The following is an 8,537-nucleotide window of genomic DNA, read 5'->3' as shown; positions in this document are numbered from 1 at the left end:
CGGCTCTCCCCCTCTGGCGGCCAGAGCGCCGGGGGCAGGGCAGCGAGCCCTGCTGTGGCCCCGCTCTCCCCGGCGGCCGCCGCGCTGCGCCGCCCCCCTCCAGGTGCCGCCCCAAGCACCAGCTTGGGTGCCTGGTGCCTGGAGCCGGCCCTGCTCCCCACCTTGACAAGCCAGTTACACAAAACTCTTGTCTCTTATTTTACACATACACGCTAAAGCCCCGTCCCATACGCTTCCCACTTCTACAATTCAGGAAACAGTGTTTACACAGTTTTTTTTATCACACAACAGAAAACCTTCCACTGTTCACCAGTACAATGTAGCCCTAAAATCCATCTCTGTACCACATCTCCGCATAAATAGCCTAGGAATAGCCCTAGAATTTTCAAAAGCTACATTATACTTAGCTTGTTTCACTGTGTAAGTCCTGGCCCCTACAGTGACAGAGAATCAAATATTTACCTTGAATCAGTCTACAAATACAATTTGCAGAACTAAAAGTATTTGGAAACAGGCTAGATTGGCTTAAACCTTAGCTAATTTACATAGAGAAGTAATTTATAAAGTGGACATTTGCATACAATGGATCACTGGGGTATGGTGTGGCCAGTTTGCACCAGACTGCCAATGGATTCTCCTTCAAATCCTAGTTTAACCGGCTACAAGAGCAGTGACATAGTACAAGGCGGATCCTTTGAAAATTAATAGGGACTCTTGCACCACCATTCTCATTCCCTGCTATTTTCATCTTGTCTCATACTGCTTTAATTCATGTTGGGGAACTAGAACAAGCACAGGGGTTGGGGGAGGGCAAAGGTGCACTTTATTCTTATCCCTGCAAGTTGTGCCATGTGCAGTATGGCCAGACCTCAGGATCTATGTCCACAGAACTTTGTAACAGTCTGGAAAATATGCACAAGTGAGTGTGAAATTTAGGTACTTATGTACAATTCAAGTTTATTTCACACTGCCAGACTTTTATAGACTTGCATTTACAGAATTATATCTTATAGAAGTAGTGCAAGTTGTCAGGCTATGGGGAAGAATTTAGGCTGCTCTGAGTACCTTAACTCTGCATTTCCATACTGTCAGATGGTTATTTTAAATGCAAACTTAATTTAGAATTTCCTAGTTTCCTAACATATCTGTCTAAACTGCAGCCTTTTAATATTTTTCCATATGCTATTTATGAAACTTTACAAAATTAACTAATTTATTGAAATTATTTGTCTGTAAATTTCCTTTTTTATATAAAAACAAAATTCCCAAGTTTGTTTATTTTTCTTCCCATTTGGCTCTGACCAAAGAGTCTCAGAGGCTAGAAAACTTCATTAACTCATCAGGAGAGTGTCTTTGGCAATGTATATGCAGAACCGAATATAATCAGAAGAGATTGTGTGTGCAGCGTTTATAATCTTTTTTCTTGTGGCATGGTGAACTGACGTAAATCAAAGCAATTTATATAACCAATTCTAGTGAATTTAAATTAGCAATAATAATAAAGTACAAATGCAAAACAATTTAAAGCAATAATGATTTAAATTATTGCTTTAAATTGTTTTGCATTTGTACTTTAGTCATTTTCCTAAAGAAAAGCTGATTCACATTGGCTGGTAATCATTAAAACATGTTTATTTGAAACTAAATACAGCCTTTTCACTAAATTTGGTGTTTCTTTTTGCTAACCAGGAAAATACACTTTATCTATAGTTATTTAAGCAATTATATAGCTTAACTTATATTTATTCAGATTTGTAATTTTTACAATTTTTGTTTAAGAAATGGATCATTTACCATTTTCTAATTTACTAGATGGTGATTAACTTTTTACTTGTGATTTGTATCACACTCTATTTGGAACTTCAATTTCAATTAAAATGCACAAAACCAACATTTTATAAAAGTAAAATAAGAATTACCTTAAATGTGCTGAAAATGTAAGAAAAAAGTTTATCAAAACATGTTTTGCATTTAAAATTAACTGATTAAACAAAAAGTATAATCTGTAATTAGAACATTGAACTGATTATTTCTGATCACTTATCCTTCAAGATTCTAGAACTAGTAGAGTTCATCTTCTCACATCTAGTTTTTGTTCATAAATTGGAAGAGGAAAACAAGTTTTCCTACTTTTTTCGACCCCCCCATTGATTTTTTTTAACTTTGACTGAATTATTGCTGTCAAAAGCTGGTTTAGCACTTCAGCAAACTCTAGTTCCAAATGCTTTAGCCAGTGACTTCCATCAGTTCAGTGGTTTGATTTTAGACTTGGCAGCAACTATGTACTGCTTAACATTTTTTGTATTTAATTTAAATGATTTTAATGGATAAATTTATTCCTTAATGTAAGTTGTTAATATCACATTTAATTTTAAATAGGTTTATTTAAAAAAATAAACCTGTATTTAATTTAAATAAAAAAAATCTGCTTTAAATTGATTTTTATCCACCCAGTCTTGTGAAGTGCAAGTGACACAGATTCACAGCCACAGCACCTCTCTTTGATGAGAGACCATGAGATGAGAGATGTCCATTGTGCAGAGGAGGAGGTTTAGTTAATCAAGACTGTACTGTGCTTAAAAATGTCAGGATGAAATAGGCTCCCTTCTGCATAACTTATAAATAAGGCTGAGAGTCTGTCACGGAAGTTATGGATTCCGTGACTTTCTGGGACCTCCATGACATCTGCAGTGAGCAGGTGTGACTGACCCCAGAGCTACCCGAGCAGCTGCACTGGCCCCCCACGCTCCCACAACAGCGGTGGTCCCAGGCCACACCCCCTTATGAATCTTATAAAATCTGCACCAGAACAGACAGCTTTTCTTACCTGTGAATGGTATTTCTTGATTAAGTAATTTTACAATTTAATGGGCTTTTCTCCATTTACTTAGCAGGGATGGAGCGCTAATAACTGATGACATAAAAAAACCTGAGATATTTAATGCCTATTTTGCTTCAGTGTTCTCTAAAGGTTAATTGTGAACTGATACTCAACACAATTAATATTAACAACACGGGGGAAGGAATGCAGGCCAAAGCAGGGAAAGAACAGGTTAAAGAATATTAGAATAGAATAAAAGAATAAAGAATACATTAGATGTATTCAAGTCGGCAGGGCCTGATTAAATTCATCCTATGGTACTTAAGGAAGCAGCTGAAACAATTTCAGAACTGTTATAAATTATCTTTGAGAACTGCTAGAGGACAGGTGAGGTCCCATAAGACTGGAGAAGGGGAAACATAGTACCTATCTTTAAAGAGGGGATTAAAAAGAACCCAGGGAATTATAGACCAGTCAGCTTAACTTCAATACTTGGAAAAATATTGGAACAAATTATTGAATAATCAGTTTGTAAGCACCTGGAGGACAGCTGTTACAAGGAATTACAACATGGATTTGTCAAGAACAAATCATGGCAAACCAACCTAATTTCCTTCTTCAACAGGCTTATTAGCCTAGTGGATAGAAGGAAAGCAGTAGATGTGATATATATTGCTTTTAGTAAGACTTTTGACACAGTCCCACATGACATTCTCATAAGCAAACTAGAGAAATGTGGTCTAGATTAAATTACTATAAGGGGCAGGGCACAACTGGTTGCAGCACTGTAGTCAGAGTGTAGTTATCAATGGTTGTCTGTCAAACTGGGAGGGCATATCTAGTGGCGTACTGCAGGTGTCAGTCCTGGGTCCAGGAGTATTCAATATTTTCATTAATGACTTGGATAATGGAGTGGAGAGTATGCTTATAAAATTTTCAGAGGACGCCACGCTCAGAGGGGTTACAAGCACTTTGGAGGACAGGATTAGACTTCAAAACCACCTTGACAAATTGGAGAATTGGTCTGAATTCAACAAGATAAAATTCAATAAAGACAAGTGAAAAGTAATTCACTTAAAAAGGAAAAAAATCAAACACACAACTACAAAATGGTAAATAAATAGCGAGTACTGCTGAAAGGGATCTCTGGGGGTTATAGTGGATCACAAACTGAATACAAGTCATCAATGTGATTCAACTGTGAAAAGGGATCATATCATTCTGGGGTGTATTAGCAGGACTGCAGTATGTAAGACATAGGAGGTAACTGTCCCGCTCTATTTAGCACTGGTGAGGCCTCAGCTGGAGTACTGTGTCCAATTCTGCATGCCACACTTTAGGAAAGATGGGGACAAATTGGAGATAGTCCAGAGGAGAGGTACAAAAATAATAAAAGGTTTAGAAAACCTGACCTATGAGGAAAGATTTTAAAAACTGGGCAAGTTTAGTCTTAAGAAAAGAAGACTGAGGGGGGACCTGCTGGTAGGACAAGAAGTACTGGGCTTAATCCACAGCAAAGGAGATTTAAGGTAGCTATTAGGAAAAACTTTCTAACTATAGAGGTAGTTAAGCTCTGGAACAGGGTTCCAAGGGAAGTTGTAGAATCCCCATCATTGGAGGTTTTTAAAACCTGGTTGGACAAACACCTGTCAGGGACGGTCTAGGTTTACTTGGTCCTGTCACAGTATCAATTCAATTATCCTCTAGCATCTCCTAAGTGCCTCATCAGTAACTGCCTTTGCAATTAAATCATAATACTGACAAAGGAGACAGACACTTGGACCTAAGTAAATGCTAGAAAAGAAAAAAGTTCCGCTCTGACAACGTGCAATCAAAAGAAATTTTATATAATACTGTTTTATATAATAAGTTTTGCATAGCAAGACTAAATCCAGAATTAGAATGTTAAACAAAATACACTCAAATACTGTTGAAGGAAGGATACATTACGGAGGTAGGACATCAGCAACAAGAATGAGTCTCAAGCAGAAGCAAAACATGAAAACCGAAGGAAAGGTTGTTGTGGATGGAGCTTGTTAAAGAGACGTAACATTTTTGGATGGAAAAATGTTCTCTGAAGTTGAAACTTGTTTCTGTGCAGAGAGCCAGCATAAAGCTTATGCATCACTTAAATCCATTAAAAATCTCAAAATAGGGTTTAAGAGATAGTTAATTGGTGTATAAGCATTGTGCTGGCCCTCTGCACAGAAGCCAATTTCACAGGCTCTTGCTGGGTCTTCCTGGGATCTTTATAGCAATCCCACAGCCACAAGTAAAATGATTCTTTGTCAAGCAGGGAACAGTTCCCCTGAATGCTGCATAAGTACCTACATTCAGCATGGTTTGGAAATTATAACAGACCAAACTGGATCTTTGCAAATCCGTTCGAGAGGGAATTACCCATCTTCTTCTAGAAAGGTGGCAGCACATCCTGTGGACTGAACCTGGACAGGGCAGGGTTGACTTTAAGAAACATGGACATCAGCAATACACAATTATATTCACCTAGACAGTTTGTTCTTAAGAGCATTGTGACCTTTTTTGGGACTTCAAAATAAACAGATGAACTGTGCGCTTGCGTTTAATTAACACACAAGAGTTAAGGTTGCAAGTGAAAATCCTGAAACAACCACGTACAATCAGGGGTGGCCAATCTCAGCCTGAGAAGGAGCCAGAATTTACCAATGTACATTGCCAAAGAGACATAGTAATACGTCAGCAGCCACCCATCAGCTCCCCCAACCTGCTCCCAGCGCCTCCCACCCACCGGCAGCTGTTTCGTGGCGTGCAGGAGGCTCTGGGGGAGAGGAGCAAGGGCACTGCAGGCTCAGGGGAGGGGGTGGGAAGAGGTGGAGTGGGGGCAGAGCCAGAGCTTGAGCAGTGAGGCCCCTCCCCTCCCCCCCGCACACTGGAAAGTTGGCGTCTGTAGCTCCAGCACTGGAGAAGGCGCCTATACAAGGAGCCGCATATTAGCTTCTGAAGAGCCACAGGTTGGCCATCCCTGACTTAGAATCAGCAAAATCGCCAATTAAGGCAACCTAAATACCAACCGCCGCATTACACACGCACTCTCAGACTCTTCAAAACCATAACTCCCTTGTACTTCTAACATATAACAAACCACAGTATACACACAAATTCCTCTACCTCCCACTCAGATCTCAACCTAAACTTTGACTATAGCTAAATTAACATTCTTTATAGACGTGTTTAAAGTCTGTAATATGTTATTACTACTTGAGAAAGTATGACGGTGGAGTGGAATTGTATGTTTGAATGATGCAGAGAAATTTGGTGTGGGCATTGTGATGGGTTATATCGTGGAGGTATAAAGGAGTTGGTGGCAGTGATGAGGCGTCTGAGCGCACTTGGGTAGTTTGGTATCAAAAAGATCCCAACCACCTTTCAGCCTACAGGAAGGCATTAAAGTTGAAATTGGCTGACAATTCTCCACTGCTCCATAACTTCATTCAGAATACACAACTCACCATGAACATAGTCATACAGTTGGCAGATAAGTGGATGGAATCTTGCAAGGCATCACACATATAACAATACATGAAACCAGCTACAGAAGGAGTCTCTCCTTGGGAACTTTAGATGTGGTCTCCTGGTAGGGAATAAAGAACTCGCACTGTTCAATCAAAGCCCTGTCTGAGAACAAACAGTAGATGGGGGCATCAAGTAATAAGAGACGCTATCAGATGACCTTTCACCATCAGAATGTCCATCCAGTGGGTAATATTGTCTTCACTAGGGAAGGAATTTTTTCTCTGAAAAACTGGCTACAAACAAATTAACTCAGGACACACAAACTAGACTTTCTTTACTAGCAGAGGGAACTTTTACTATGTTTTTTTCTTTATAAATGTGAGGCTTTGCCAATAGGATTGGACCCTCCACCTCAGCTCTGACCACGACAAAGGCTTTTGCAAGCAGGACTGCGAGAAATAAAAAAGGAAGGGAAACATCTACACAATAGTTGGATTCTTAGTATTAGTTCTGCCAACTCGATTTTTAGACTGCTTACCTCTAGAAGACTTCTTTTCACCAGTTGAGGATGACTGTGCAGAAACTGAATTTTTTTTGCTGCCTCAAAGTCTATGGCAGATAGGTCTGAAACATCACGTTAGGCAAAGATGCATGGAGACACCAGCTAATAAAGTCTCACCCCAAGAGGCATATGTTTATTATCCTTTTGGTTGTCTCCATTTTCCTTTCCCTCATCTGGGAAAAACTAGATAGGAAAATTCTAGAATGAGTAAGAAGGAACTCCGGTCAATTTAGAAGACAAAATATTCTGCAGTTTCATGGCCCACATGTGACAAGCAAACATTCATTAATTTGTGGACTAAGTTTGTTCTCCCTTCTATGCAGTTTATAAGATACATAGGCAAAGGTGAAAAATTCTCAAATCCCATTCACTGCACAAGTTTGGCTATGAAGTTTAATTTTCCAACACCACCTGCGCACTTCTTAAATTCTGGCAACATGGGTTCCATTTTAAATCTCTAGTAAGCTGGTGGAATGGCTCAGCAGAAATAACATAACAGTAATGAGCAAGAGAAAACCTATAGCAACATAAATCAAAACAGGTTACCATTAAGCAAAACATACATAACAATAAAATTCCCCAGTCTGGGGTTTGTCTATCATCTGGATGTGCTTCCCACAGCCTGACTTCTGATTTTTTTTCTCTCTCCAGCAGCTGTTTTTATAGCTGAGCTGTACAAGGAAAGTGAAGCTAGAGTTAACTCCTTGAAACTAGAGTGTATACTTGAATCCTTCCTGGGTCCATGGATAATGGATGCTGAACATAATGTATATTTAGATATACACACATTTAATGTTAATTAGTTTCATAATATGGATGAGATTTAATTTAACAGGAATCAGACACTGGGCTAGTGTAAACTGAACATCCTGTACTATTGTGGTATGCCTTGATATAGCTTACTTGATTAAAAGACTCAGACACAAAAATTTCATCCTTGATATGAAATGTGGTCTTGCAGCTAAAATACTAGACTGGAAATTCTGGCTTTTATTCTAAGACTTCCTGTGTGACTCGAGCAAGTCATTTAGCCTTTCCCTGTACCTTCATTTCTATATCTGAAAAATTAGAATAATAGTACTTATCTCACAGAGGTATTGTGAGAACTAGTATTTTGAGACCTCACATTTAGCATATTATTGAAATTTAAGGAATGATTTATTATTACATTCACCAACACTTCTACATAAATGATATCTCTAGGAATGTTACAGCAAACAAAAGGGATGGGAGAGAAAGTACAAAATAGCAAAATTAAAACATTCTCTCCTTCATAGAGGGCTTTTGGAGTCTGCATTCAATGTAGCTCAGATTGACTTTAATGGGAATGCTTTGTCTGCAGTGGCTCATATGTTTTGAAATGGTACAGGTCATAAATATGCAAAATTGAAGATAAAAATAGATTAATTTCAACATTAGATCAAATGCAATGGCTATGAATGCCATATAGTCAGTACAACTCTCTCATACTGTTAAACTGACATGTTTGTATGAGTGCCTTACCCCTAGGCACTTGATGTCAGGAGATCCTGAATCCTGATAACAGTAGTTAGATTGATGATTTTGTAATAACAAAAATCAGTTAAGTTTCAGAAAAGCTGAGTTGCTACTCCTGGTTTGATCAATAGTGCATAAACATGTCAATATATTTGTGCAGAGGCA

This window comes from Terrapene carolina, unplaced genomic scaffold (assembly GCF_002925995.2).
Source record: "Terrapene carolina triunguis isolate 2854851 unplaced genomic scaffold, T_m_triunguis-2.0 Scaffold69, whole genome shotgun sequence".
NCBI lineage: Eukaryota > Metazoa > Chordata > Testudines > Emydidae > Terrapene > Terrapene triunguis.
Note: the sequence above shows the minus strand (reverse complement) of the source record.